Below are 15,277 nucleotides of genomic sequence, written 5' to 3'. Positions count from 1 at the left end.
GTTTCTTTTTACATTAATAAAATATACTTGTTTACAAGTAAACAAAATACCCCTCCCCCATGAATATAGATAGACTTGGGTGAAAAAGTAAAGGGGAGAGAAAAAAAATTAAAATTAAAAAATAATAGTAATAATTGAAGGTACGGCCAGGTGGCACAATGGACGAAGCACCAGCTCTGGAGTCACGAGCAACTGAGTCCATATCCAGCCTTGTAAACCCAATAATCACCCAGCCATGTGACATGCAAGCCACCCCAACCCCACTGCTTTGCAAAAACCAAAAAGAAGGAAAAAAAAGACCCAAAATAAAATAAAATAGTAAAAATAGTAGGGGTGGCTGGGTGGCAGACAGAGCATTGGCCCTTGAGCCAGGAGCACCCGGGTCCAAATCCGGCCTCAGACACCCAAAGATCACCCTGCTATGTGGCCCCAGGCAGGCCACCCAGCCCCACTTGCCTTGCAACCTCCCCCAAATAATAATAACAAAAAAAGTGCTTCAGTCTTTGTTCCAACACCATCAACTCTGTCGTGGGTGGATCACATTCTTTATGATAAGTCCATGGCAAAAGTTAATTCCATATTTTTCCAACATTGCCATTGCTGATTGCAACTCCCTCCTTTCTTATTTCTCCACTACCATGTATTATATTTTCTCTCTCCTTTCACTCTGACTCTGCTGTAGGGTCACTGAGTGGCGCAGCAGATGGATGCCTGGTCCTGGGGCCAAGAAGCCCTGAGCCCCCATACCACCCCTTAGGCCCAGAATCCACCTGGCCCCATGGTCCTGGACAGGCCTTCCAATCCCAGCCTCTTGCAAGAAGTAAAAAAGAAAATGAGTTATATCTGACCACTGTCCCCCCATGCTGCATCCTCTCCTCCTTTATTCACATCCCTACCCCTTCCCCCTGCTCCCCGCTCCTTCTTACTCCTGTTGTCAATACCCCGTTGAGTATATTTGCTGTTTCCTCTCCTAGCCATCTCTGATGAGAGCAAAGGTTCCCTCATTGACCCTTGCCTCCCCCCTTCCATATCATTGCAATAGCTCATTGTAATAAAAACAATCTTATTATGTGAAATATCTTGGGCTATTCCCCCTCTCCTTTTTCTTTCTCCCATTCAATTTCCCTTTTTTTCCTATTGACTCCATTTTTACACCATATTTCATCTTCAAATTCAGCTTTCTCCTGTGCTTCAACTATAAAAGCTCCCTCTACCTGCTCTATTAACTGAGATGGTTCATATGTATATTATCAGTATCATTTTTCTATACATGCAGTTCATCCTCATTAAGTCCCTCATATTTCCCCCCTCTCCTCCAATGTCCATGCTTCACCTGAGTCCTGTATCTGAAGATCAAACCTTCTGTTCAGCTCTGGCCATTCCAAAAGCGACCTTTGAAATTCCCCTGGTTCATTGAAAGTCCATCTTTTTCCCTGGAAGAGGACATTCAGCCTTGCTGGGTAGTTCATTCTTGGTTGCATTCTAAGCTCTTTTGCCTTCCGGTATATTGTATTCCAAGCCCTACAAGCTTCCAATGTAGTTGCTGCTAAGTCCTGTGTGATCCTGACTGCAGCTCCACAAAATTTGAACTGTGTCCTTCTGGCTGCTTGTAATATTTTCTCTTTGACTTGGGAGTTCTGGAACTTGGCTATAATATTCCTAGGGGTTGGTTTTTTGGGATCTCTTTCTCGGGGGGATAGGTGGATTCTCTCCATTTCTATTTTGCCCTCTGCTTCTAGAATATCAGGGCAATTTTCCTGTAGTAATTCTTTGAAAATGATGTCAAGGGTCTTTTCCTGATCATGACTTTCAGGTATTCCAATAATTTTCAAATTATCTTTCCTAAGTCTGTTTTCCATATCTGTTGTTTTTTCAATGAGATATTTCACATTTTCTTCTAATTTTTCATTTTTTTTTTTGGTTTTGAAGTATTGATTCCTGATTTCTGGTAAATTCATCAATCTCCCTGAATTCTCTTCTTTGTCTGAAGGATTTGTTCTCTTCAGAGAGTTTTCTTATCTCGTTTTCCATTTGGCCAATTTTGCTTTTTAAAGCATTCTTCTCCTCAATAACTTTTTGAATTGTTTTATCCATTTTGCCTAAGCTGTTTTTCAGCATGCTATTTTCTTCAGCATTTTTTTGGATTTCCTTGACTAAGCCGCTGACTTCATTTTCATGTTTTTCCTGCATCTCTCTCCTTTCTTTTCCCAGTTTTTCTTCCAACTCCCTCATTTGATTTTCAAAGTCTTTTTTGAGCTCTATCATAGCCTGAGCCCAATTTCTGTTTTTCTTGGAGTCTTTAGATGCAGGAGCTTGTGCTTCCTCATCTTCAGACTGAGTATTTTGATCCTTCTTGGGCTCATTTGCAAAATATTTCTCAATGGTCTTCCTCTTGTTTCTTTGCTTGTTCATTTTCCCAGCCTAAGCCTGTTTTTTGGGGTGCTTCCTGAGCTTTTGGATCACTCTCACAAGGGTCTCAGTGTGTGAGGTTCTGTCCTCTCTCCTGGTCTGTGAATGACCATAAGTGCCCCCCTCTGCCTTGGGGCCAATGTGGGGCGGCCCTGTTGTTCTATGGGGGGCTTAGACTGGGATCAGGATCTGAATGTGGTCAGAGCCCCAGAGTCCTGTTCCAGGGGCAGAGGACAGAGCTCTGCAGTCTCTCTCTCTTCACTCCCCTCCCTCAGCTCAATGGGCTCATGCCCTGGGGGCTCCTGCTTACTGGCTCTGCCTGCTTCTGTTTCCAGGTCTAGGCTGCAGAAAGACCAAGCTGCCTGCTGTGTGCCCTGGGAGCTGGGCTCCACGTGCTTGCTCTGGCAGAGGTCCCCCGCTGTTCCCCCACTTTGTGCCCGGTGCTCCCCGGGGTGCAGCTCAGGAGACTCCCCCACTGCTGTGAGCTGTGGCTCCCAGCGCCCTGGGGCTGCCTCCAGGAGGCTGAAGTTCTTTTGCTCTGGCGGGCCACCCCTCTGGTGGGCTGCCCCTCCAACCCCGGGGAGCAGAGCCTTTCTGTTCTTTTCCAGGCTACCTTGAGTAGGAGAACGGCCTCACTGGGTCCCTTTGTGGGTTCTGTCTCTCAAAAGTTTAGTTAGAGTTCTTAGTTTATGAGTTTTTATCAGAGAGCTCCTAAGACTCAATCCCTTCATGTCTCCATCTTGGCTCCATCCCCCCCAGGACACATTCTTGTTTCATTACATTGGTGACAGGGAAATCTCAAGAATTGTCCACAATCTAGAACCAGGCAAGCATGCCATCATGAAATCTATGTACAGTACTGATGGGCATCTCCAGGTAACTAAATCTTGACATAATTTTCCATAAGGCCCTGTGACTGATGGTATCAAAGACCTGGAATTCTGTTCCTGAAATTTTTTTTTCCTGACCTGTCTGGCAGCAAACTTCACATCAACTGGTACTCGATCTTTTCTGAAACCACATTGGCTCTCAGGGAGGTAACCATCTTCCAGGTGAAGGATCAGCCTATTAAGAAGGATTTTGACAAAAATCTTACCAGCAATGACTAGAAGAGAAACATTCCTGTGATTTCCACAGAACAATCTATTCCCTGTTCCTTTATAGAGATGGATGAGGAAAGCATCTTTGAACTCTTGGGGGATAATGTCTTTATGCCACGTAACTTGGAAAATTTCAGTAAACTTTTGGGAGAGCAATGGCCACCTTGTGGATCTCAGCTGGAATGGAATCAACAGCAGGTGTTTTACTTGAAAGGAGTCTAATGACATTCAAAACCTTTTCTTCAATTGAAACTTTAGCTAGGGATGGACTGACTTCAACCTGAGGCAAATGGTCAATGGCCTCGGCACTGATTGATATTCTGTTAAGAACACTATGGAAATGGTCTCTCTGGGATCCTGTCCCTGTCTTAATCAATGTAGATCCATCAGCACTGAGTAACTGAGATATACCATAGTCTTTGATTCAAAAAAAGCCTTCAGGGCATCATAATAGCATTTTGGTTTGACTGCATAAAACTGAATTTCTTCTCCCTTTTTTACTGAACTGAGTCTTAGATCTCTCTAGGCTTCATTTGTACTTTACTTTTTTTAAAGAAAGATTTTAATTATTTTGAATTTTACAATCTTTCCTCTAATCTTGCTTCCCTCCCCCACACCACCCCCCACAGAAGGCAATCTGTAAGTCTTTACAGTGTTTCCATGCTATACATTGATCTAAGTTGAATGTGATGAAAGAGAAATCATATCCTTAAGGAAGAAAAATAAAGTATAAGAGATAGCAAAATTACATAAAAAGATAAAATATTTTTAAAATTAAAGGTTTGGTCCTTGTTCAAACTCCACATTTCTTTCTCTGGATACAGATGGTATTTTCCATTACAGATACTCCAAAATTGTGCCTGATTGTTGCATCGATGAAACGAGCAAATCCATTAAGGTTTACCATCACCCCCATATTGCTGTTAGGTTATACAATGTTCTTCTAGTTCAGCTCATCTTACTCAGCATCAGTTCATGCAAATCCTTCCAGACTTCCCTGAATCCCCATCCCTCCTCCTGGTTTCTAATAGAACGATAGTGTTCCATCATATATACCACAGTTTGTTAAGCCATTCCCCAATCGAAGGACATTCACTTAATTTCCAATTCTTTGCCCCCACAAAGAGAGCTGCTATGAATATTTTTGTACCAGTGATATTTTTACATTTTTTTATCATCTCTTCAGGGTCTAGACCCAGTAGTGGCATTGCTGCATCAAAGGGTATGGACATTTTTGTTGCCCTTTGGGTGTAATTCCAAGTTGCTCTCCACAAAGGTTGGATGAGTTCACAGCTCCACCAACAATGCATTAGTGGCCCAGATTTCCCACATCCCTTTCAACAGTAATAACTGTCCTTTCTGATCATATTGGCCAGTCTGAGAAGTGTGTGGTGGTATTTTAGAGTTGCTTTTATTTGCATTTCTCTAATAAGTAGTGATTTAGAGCAATTTTTCATGACTGTGGATTGCTTTGTTTTTTCTCATCTGTAAATTACATTTGCATAACATTTGATCATTTATCAATTGGGGATTGACTTGTCTTTTTAAAAATTTGACTGTTCTTTATATATTTTAGAAATGTGTCCTTTGTCGGAAATGCTAGCTGTAAAAATCATTTCCCAATTTACTACATTTCTTTTGATCTTAAAGTTGTTTTGGTCTGTGCAAAAGTGTTTTAATTTAATGCAATAAAAATTGTCTAGTTTATTTTTAATGATATTCTCCATCTCTTCCTTGGTCATAAACTGCTTCCCTTTCCATAGATATGACAGGTAAACTATTCCTTGATCTCCCAGTTTGCTTATAATATTGTTTTTTATGTCTAAATTATGTATCCATTTGGATCTTATCTTGGTGTAGGGTATGAGGTGTTGGTCTTATCCAAGTCTCTGTCATACTAATTTCCAATTTTCACAAAAGTTTTTAGCGAAGAGAGAGTTTTTATTCCAATAGCTGGCCTCTTTGGGTTTATCAAACAGCAGATTACTATAATCAATTCCTGCTATTGCACCTAGTCTATTCCACTGATCCACCACTCTATTTCTTAGCCAATACCAGACAGTTTTGGTGACTGATGCTTTATAATATAATTTTAGATCTGGTAGGACTAAGCCACCTTCTTTTGCATTTTTTTTCATTAAATTCCTGGAAAATGTCGACTTTTTATTTCTCCATATGAATTTACTTACAATTTTTTCTAACTTATAAAGTAATTTATAGGAATTTTGATTGGTAGGACACTAAACAAGTAGCTTAATTTTGGTAGAATTGTCATTTTTATTATATTAGCTCGGCCTATACATTGGCTCTTTATATTTCCCCATTTTTTTAAATCTGATTTTATTTGTGTGAGAAATGTTTTGTAATTGTTTTCAAAAAGTTGTTGAGTCTGCCTCGCCAGGTAGATTCCCAGGTATTTTATATTATATGAAGTTAATTTCAATGGAATTTCTCTTTCTTTTTCTGCTGCATCTTGCTAGTCATATATAGAAATGTTGAGGATTTATGAGGGTTTAATTTTATATCCTACGACCTTGCTAAATTTGCTAATTATTTCTAGTAGTGTTTTAGATGATCTTTTGGGATTCTCTAGGTAGACCATCCTGTCATCTGCCAAGAGTGAGAGTGTTGTCTCTTCCTTCCGTATTCTAATTCCTTCAACTTCTTTTTCTTCTCTAATTGCTGAAGCTAACATTTCTAATACAATATTGAATAGTAGTGGTGATAATGGGCATCCTTGTTTCACCCCTGATCTTATTGGGAATGCCTCTAGCCTCTCCCTATTGCATATAATGCTTTTTTGATGGTTTCAGATAGATACTGCTTATTATTCTAAGGAACAGTCCATTTATTTCTACACTCTCTAATATAGGAATGGGTGCTGTATTTTCTCAAAAGCCTTTTCAGCATCTATTGATATGATCATATGATTTCTAATAGGTTTTTTGTTGATATAATTAATTATACTAATAGTTTTCCTAATAATGAACCGTCCCTGCATTCCTGGGATAAATCCCATTTGATCATAATGTATTGTTCCAGTGATAACTTGTTGTAACTGTTTGGCTAAGATTTTATTTTATTTTTTTCAAAGTTTTGAGGATTTATTATACAGATGTGCTACACTTAGCCACAAGGAAAACAACCAGTCGGGCATGACAAGAGTCCTATAGTGCACAATCAGGAGGCAGGGAAGCAGGATCTGCATTAAAAGATTGTATGTCCTTTTTGCCAGGGAGGTGTGTCAAATAGAGTCCTTTATCAGATGGTAGAGCTCATAGAGTCTTTAGTAGGGCAGATGATGTCTGTCTCCTGAAGGATTCTGCCTTCCCAAGAATGTCACCAAGGGGCGTTCCATCTCTGCACCTGTGGCTGGCAGCATCTGTTTACTTGGACTTCTACGTTTCAGCCTACGCATTCGCTTCTTCCTCCACTTGGCTCTCATGGCACAATGGAAGTCGACAAAATGGCACTAAGAAGAAGAGAGTGGCTTAGATTTTAATTAATATTTTTGCATCTATTTTCATCAGGGAGATAGGTCTATAATTTTCTTTCTTTGTTTTAACTCTTCCTGGTTTAGATAACAGCACCATATTGGTGTTATCAAAAGAGTTAGACAGAGTTCCAACTTCTATTTTTCCAAAGTGTTTATATAGAATTGGGACCAGTTGTTCTTTAAATGTTTGATAGAGTTCACTTCTGAATCCATCTGGCCCTGGAGATTTTTTTCTTAGGTAGTTGAAAAATGGCATGTTGAAATTCTTTTTCTGAGATAAGGTTATTTAGGTATTTAATTTCCTCTTCATTTAACCTGGGAAACTTATATTTTTGTAAATATTCATCTATTTCACTTAGATTATCAAATTTATTGGCACAAAGTTGGACAAAATAATTCTGAATTATTACTTTAATTTCCTCCTCATTGGTGTTGAGTTCACCTTTTTATTTATGATACTAGCAATTTGGTTTTCTTCTTGCTTTTTTAATCATATTGACCAGAGTTTCATCAATTTTATTGTTTTTTTCATAAAACTGACTCTTGGTTTTACTTATTATCTCAATAGCTTTCTTGCTTTCAATTTTATTAATTCCTCTAATTTTTAGAATTTCAATTTCATTTTTAATTGGGGGGCTTAAATTTGTTCTTTCTCTAATATTTTAAGTTGCATACTTTGTTCATTGATTTCTTATTTCTCTTATGTATTCATTTACTTATTTAAAGATATATATCCCCTGACACTTGCCTTGAGTATCCCACAGGTTTTGGTATGTTGTTTCATTATTGACATTATCTAGGATGAAATAACTAATTCTTTCTATAATTTGTTGCTTGATGCATTCATTCTTTAAAATGAGGTTACTTAGTTTCCAATTAGTTTTGGGTCTAAATCTCCATGGCCCAATATTGCATGTGATTTTTATTTCATCATGATCTGCGAAAGATGTATTCACTATTTCTACCTTTCTGCAACTGATTATTAGGTTTTTAATGCCCTAGTACATGGTCAATTTTTGTGTAAGTGCCATGTACTGCAGAAAAAGGTATATTCCTTTCTGTTGCCTTTCAGTTTCCTCCATATATCTATCATGTCTACATTTTCTAAAAATCTATTTACCTGCTTAACTTCCTTCTTGTTTATTTTATGGTTAGATTTATCTAAATTTGAGAGCAGGAGGTTGAGGTCTCCCACTAGTAAAGTTTTGCTGTCTATGTCTCCCTGTAACTCCTTCAACTTTTCCTCTGAGAATTTGGATGCTATTAGATGCATACATATTTAATATTGAAATTACTTTATTGTCTATGGTACCTTTTAGGAGGATATAGTTTCCTTCCTTATCTCTTTTAACACTATCTATTTTTGTAGTTGCTTTGTTTGAGAAAAGTATTGCTACCCCTGCTTTTTTCACTTCAGTTGAAGGAAAATATGTTTTGCTCCAACCTTTTACCTTTACTCTACATGTATTTCTATGCTTCAAATGAGTTTCTTGTAAGTAGCATGTTGTAGGATTCTGGTTTTAAATCCACTCTATTATTTGCTTAGGTTTTAAGGGAGAATTCATCCCATTCATACTCAAAGTTATAATTTCTAACTCTATTGCCCTCCATGTTATCTTCCCTCTCTTTGTATTTTCCCTTTATCTATATTCCCCAGTATTTTGTTTCTGAATACCACTATCTTCAGTGTGTTTGCCCTCCTATATCCAACCCTGCCTTTTCTCCTTTCCTTTTGCCCCTTCTTCCTTTCCTTCCTTCTATTGGTTTTCCTTTTCCTCCCCCCATCCCCTTTCACCCTTTTAATACTTGAAATGTAAGATAAATTTCTTAAATTAACTGAGCACATGTATGTTAACTTTAAGTCAAATCTGATAAGAATAAGATTCAGGTAGTTCTCACCTCCTCCCTTCTTCCCCTCTATTGTAATATGTCCTTTGTACCTCTTAATGTAATGAGATTTACCCCATTCAGTCTCCTCCATCCTCCCATGTCTTTATGACCCCAGTTTTAAGAAGGTATTGCTTCTAAATCATTCTATCTGAATCACAGAAAAGTCATGAGTGTCCATCACTTCTGGCTAAGTATATTCTTGCTAATAGAGTTACAATTCTCAAGACTTATGAGACTCTTTCTCCTAAATGGGTATATAGCCAGTTTCAGCTTATTGGATAGCAGTTGTTTTACGCGCCCCCCTTTTTAACCTTTTCATTTGTCTCTTGAGTGCCCTGTTTGAAGTCCAAATTTTCTATGAACCTCTGGTCTTTTCATCAGGAAAACTTGGAAGTCTTGCATTTCATCAAATGTCTATCTTTTGCCCTGGAAGAGAAGGTTCAGTTTTGCCAGATAAAGAATTATTGGCTGCATTCCAAGCTCCCTTACTTTTCAGAATATTGCATTCCAAGCCCTTCCATCCCTCATTGTTGATATAGCCAGGTCCTGTGTAATCCTTACTGTGGCTCCTTGGTATCTAAATTATTTCTTTCCGGATGCTTGCAGGATTTTCTCTTTTATCTGATAATTCTGGAGTTTGGATACACGGTGACCTGAGTTCAGATTGGGGAACCTGATGGTTGTATCATCCTGGCAAGTCACTTAACCCATGCCTTAGTTTCCTCAATTGTAAAATGGGGATAATAGCACTCACCTTCCGAAGCTGTTGCGGGAATCCAGTGAGACAGTATTTGTCAAGGACTGACCCATTGTAGGGGATTCATGACCTATTTCCTTTCCCTTCACAGTGCCGAAGTCTAAGGGGGACTCTCCAATCTGCTGCCCGGCAGCCTCTCTACCATTAAGCTAACATTTGTGCTTTTTTAAACCATATCTTGCCATTTGATCCTCACAGCACTTTGTCGGTGACATAGGTTTGTGTAATTAATCCCATTTTACAGAGGAGCAAAATGAGGCTGAGAGAGGATTGCGGGTGTCACAGAGCCAGTAGGGTAAATGGAGGCGGAATACGGGCTCTGCCCAGGTGGCAACTCCAACGCCGGGGTCCGGTTCATCGAACCACTGCTTCGGAGCCCTCCGGACTCACTAAGGGATCCCTGGCATCGGGCAGAACCTGCTGGCCCACCCCGCTCTCCCCCCCCCCCCATTCTCTCTCCCAGGCAGAGCAATCCCCTATAGGGAGCCGGGCCGGGCCCTGGCTGCCCCCCGCCTCTCCGCGGAGGGGCCGTGATGCCCGGCTCCGGCCCCTAATGCCCCCGTAGAACAAGGGCCGCCCTGGCAGCCCGCCCCCTCCTCCCTGGGCAGGAAGCAGGTTTTGGTTCCTTCCTCAGACCAGTGGAGACCCCGGAGCAGAGGGCTCCCCGGAGCCGCCCCGCGGGGGCAGCCAGGCCGAGCCCGGCCAGCACACGGAGGCCCGGCGGCCCGGCCCGGCCCGAGGCGGCCCGGACAAGGCCAGGCCTTGGGGAGGGGGCGGGAGGCGGGGAGGAGCCGCTGCCGCAGCTTCTCGGGGGCGCGAGCCCAGGGCGCTTTGTGGAGGGGGATTAGTGCTAATGGACGGCGGCTCCCGGGCAGCCCGGCCCATCTGCATGCAGCTGGGGGCCACCAGACGGGGCCAGCTGGCCCGTGCGGCCATGCACCGGGCCGGGCCGGGCCGGGGGACAAAGGGAAAGAGAGGCCTGAGGAAGGGGCTGCGAGCCCCCCGCGCCGCGAGCCCCCCGCGCCGGCTCTGCCTCGGCTCCCCTCTGCTTTCCTCCCTCGGCCTCTCTCTGTGGCTCTGCTCTTGCCTCCTCCGGCTTTGTCTCTCTCTGACTCTCTCTCTCTCTCTCTCTCTCTCTCTCTCTCTCTCTCTCTCTCTCTCTCTCTCTCTCTCTCCTCTTTCTCCTCTGTGTCTCTTTCTGTCTCACAGATTCTCTTTCTCTACCATTTTCCATTATCTCTCTTACTATCTCCTTCTGTCTCTGACTCAGCTCTCTGTCTCTTGCTTTCTCTCTATCTCTAATTCTCTTCTCTGACTCTCACTGTTTCTGTGCTTTGTCTCTACGTGTCTTTCTGTCTCTGTATCTTCGTCTGTCTTTGTCTCTGCCTCTCTCTCTCTCTCTCTCTCTCACTCTCTCTCCTCTGTCTCTCCATCTCTGCCTCTCCATCTCTCTGGCTCTGTCTCTGTCTGTTTCTCTGCCTGTCTCTCTCTCTCTCTCTCTCTCTCTCTCTCTCTCTCTCTCTCTGTGTGTGTGTGTGTGTGTGTCTATGTCTGCCTCTTTCTCTCAGTCTCTCTGTCTCTTGTGTCTCTTTGTCTCTTTGACTCTGTCTTTGTCCATCTGAGTGTCTGTGTCTGTGTCTCTATCTCTCAGTCTCTCTCCATTTCTTTCATGTCTCTTTGTCTCTGACTCTCACAAACTCTCTCTCTGTATCTCTAAGCTGTCTGTCTATCCATCTGAGTGTCTGTTTATGTCTCTCTATCAGTCTCCTCTCTCTCTCTCTCTCTCTCTCTCTCTCTCTCTCTCTCTCTCTCTCTCTCTCTCTCTCCCTGTCTTTCTGTCTCCATTTCCTTCTATCTGTCTCTTTCTCTCCCTCAACCTCTCCTTTCCTTTTTTTTTTCTCAATAGAACTGGGCGCCGATGGTGGGCACCAGTGGAACTTCTGACGCCGTCAGCAAGATGGAGTATGCACCATGTTAGAGAGATCTGTGATTCTAAAGTATAATAAAAAGGCACCATGTGATCCAAAAGTCTCAAGGCTTTAATGGAGGAAGGCAGGGCACTTGATTTTCCCCAACTGAGGGTGACTGATCATTCAGACTGACATGTCAGCAGATTTTTGCCAAACTAGGAAATAGGACAGGCAGAAAGGTGTATCATGCCTTCCATCCAATTAGGATAAATTTATTTTAGTCTAGTTAAGGTTTCAATATGATAATGATAGGATGGAGGTAAATATTCTATATCTGCATCAGATTTGAGAGCACTGTGCTTTCCTAACCAAGAGAGCAGCAAAATTATTACTATTATTTTTTTTTTTTTTTGCTGCTTATATCAGAAGCAAGTTTAACAAAGATCATCTTTATTAGAAGTCCCTTTGGTTTATCCTCAATTACTTTCTAAGATCTAGTATTTTCTTCCCCTTATTATTTCTTGCTGGCCATGTTTTTCCTCATTTTAAATTCTCCATTGAGACTGCTTACCAAGTAGATTATCCCCAAACTCTCACTTTTATAGGTTTAAAAAATAGTATATTCAATAAACCTATAACAAATATAATTTATAAGAAAAAAAGCATAATTTGCAGTGCAAGCTCTTTTAAGGGACACTCCCCCCTCCTTCTTGTATGTGCATAATGAGAGAATGTGTATCAGGAAGGGAATAGACTTCTTTGGTCCCCAGATTGCTTGGCCTATTTAGCATTTTTTTCCCTGAAAGTTGCAATTAGTATTAGCCTTAAGAAATGAATGAAAATTGATGATGAATGAAAAAAAAAGTTAATAGATGTTAGTACTGTAATTAGCAAGGGTCTGATCTTGTAAGGAGAGGCTTTGCTACGGCAATCTTTGGAGGCCACCTGAATCTCCAGCCTTGCTGCCTGGAGCTTTACACGTCCTTTTCCAGCTGCCATGGGGATATGAGAGAATGATGCCCGCTCTGTCTCCTAGAACATTATGGGCATGGTCAACCCTTTCCCTAAGAAAATGAGAACTGTCAAAAAAACATTGAAATGAGCTATGGGAGCTGAGTAAATTTGGTCTAGATCATAGTGTTAGACCAAGATAGAAAATGGGGCTGTTAGTGAAAGGAAGCAGCAGAAAGAAGAGCAGCAGAACAAATGAATATAGATGGATAGATAGATAGATAGATAGATAGGTAGATAGATAAGCTGGATACCGATTCACACATATATTTAATTACTTAAATAATAATTTAATTAATATATATTTAATTTAATTTGCCATTTTTTGGGTGGCAAGACAATTTTTCCTCTAGCAGGCCAAGTTAAATCAACAATCATATATTAAACATCTCCTCTATGATAGGCATTTTGTTAAGCATTAGATAGATGTTTTTCCTTTATTCTCAAAGAAGACTATGACATCAGGTGGTGTTGCCATGACAAGCACATGAATTGGATGTGAGTGAAGGGGTGCTGTGCTATGTCACCAGTCCCACTTTCTCCTTCAGTGGCCAGATAGAAATCAGAATGACTGGAGATGACTCTGAATGTGAGGCAATTGGGGTTAAGTGACTTGCCCAAAGTCATCCAGCTAATAAATGTCAGATGTCTGAGACTAGTTTTCTGACTCCAAGGCCAGTTCTCTATCCACTGTGCCACCTAGCTGCCTAAGCATTGGGGATACAAAGAAAGGCAAAGACTCTCCTTGCCTTCATGGGTTCCACATCTAAGGGGAAAGGAGGGGAAAAAAATCTCAAAAAAAGCATTAATGTGCTAGACACAAACCTAGATAAGTACTTTACAAATATCTTATTTGATCTTCACAACAATCCTAAGTGATAGAAGTTATTATCCACTCCATTTCTCTATGACTTAGTTTTCTCATTTGTCAAAAGACCTCTTCCAGATATATTTCAATTTATTGACTCATAGGGTCCTAAATCTAGAGCTGAGAAATACATCAAAGGTTATCTAGTCTAATCCATTTTTTAAATAGATGAGGAAACTGAGGTCTATTGAATTGAAGCAACTTGCCCAAGGTCTCATAGGGATTTGAGCCCTATTTCTCTATTAATTTTTGGAGTTGGGAAATTGAGGTGGCTGTTTTTATTTGTCCTTCATTCTTGTTTTGTTTTGTTTTTTAGTTTTTTTGCAAGGCAAACGGGTTTAAGTGGCTTGCCCAAGGCCACACGGCTAGGTAATTATTATGTGTCTGAGACCGGATTTGAACCCAGGAACTCCTGACTCCAAGGCCGGTGCTTTATCCACTGTGCTACCTAGCCGCCCCTTGTCCTTCATTCTTGAAGAAGATCATGACATCTGGGTGGTGCTTCTGAATTGTATTTGAGTGAGGGGTGCTGTGATCAGTCACCAACCTCACTTTCTTTTCCAGAGCTATCTGGGTCCAGTGGCCAGATATGGAGATGGTGCTGGATGTGAGGTAATCAGGATTAAGTCACATGTGCAAAGTCACACAGCTAGTGAGATCTGAACTCAGATCCTCCTGTCTCCAAGGTCAGTGCTCTACCCTTTGTACAAATTAGCTGCCCCAGGAAAATTGAAGTCAGTAAAGATGAAATGGCATTCCCATGATCACACAGCTTCTAATTGTCTGAAGCTAGAGCTGAACTCAGGTCTTCCTGACTTAAGACTCAACTCTCTCCATTGTGCCTCCAGTCACCTCTCACAGACAAATCAGCAAATTATTATATAATGTATATATATATATATATATATATATATATATATATATATATACACACATACATATATGTGCTAAACTTAGACAGAAGGCACTAACACATTTTGTGGAAAGAAGGATTATAGTTGGTGTTTCACTTTCAAAGAAGCAGTAGAATTCCTTTATTTAACCAGTGGTCTATATAGGAGACAGTCACACTGATTGTAGGGAAACTTCAATTTAGCAGAGAAAGCATATTATAGTGGTAAAAGGGTAAAAGTACTGGCCTAGAAATCAGTGAGTCACCTAATTGTAGTCTGAATTTTCTTTTTCATTTACCTATAGACAGGGCAATTAATTTCTCTGTGACTCACTTTCTTCATTTGTCCAAAGACCTCTTGCCAGATATATTTCTATTTATTGACTCATAGGGTTACGTGACTTGCCCAAAGTCATTCAGCTAATAAATATCAGGTGTCTGAGGCTAGTTTTGAACTCCTGGCCTTCTGACTCCAAGGCCAGCGGATATGTATATAATTTTATCTTCACAACAACTTTGGAACATGGATGAAATTATTGTCTCATTTTACAGATTAAGAAATTGAAGCAACTAGAGGTTAAGTGATTTGTCCAGGTTCATATCTAAGTGAGTTTTTATAGAAATATTTCAATGCAGAGCCTGCATGGTGTCCATGAACCACCTGGCTATCATTCTACAACCTGTACAACAAAAAATAATAAGAGAAAGTTGAGAATGGTTATGGTAATGCTAACAACTAGGAGCAAAATGGAAAGATTTTCAATAAAAGGTATGATCTGCATTTTCTTTCTAAGAGAGCTGATGACTCTATGAAGTTAATGTGATGATGGAGCGCATTTCAAACATGCAGAACAAGATATGCAGAGAAGAAGTAATAGGAGATATAGTGCCAGATTCAGGAAACAGCAAGTATACAATTTGGTAAGAATATAGAATGTGTGAAC

Source organism: Macrotis lagotis, chromosome 6, assembly GCF_037893015.1.
Source record: "Macrotis lagotis isolate mMagLag1 chromosome 6, bilby.v1.9.chrom.fasta, whole genome shotgun sequence".
NCBI classification, from domain to species: domain Eukaryota; kingdom Metazoa; phylum Chordata; class Mammalia; order Peramelemorphia; family Peramelidae; genus Macrotis; species Macrotis lagotis.
Note: the sequence above shows the minus strand (reverse complement) of the source record.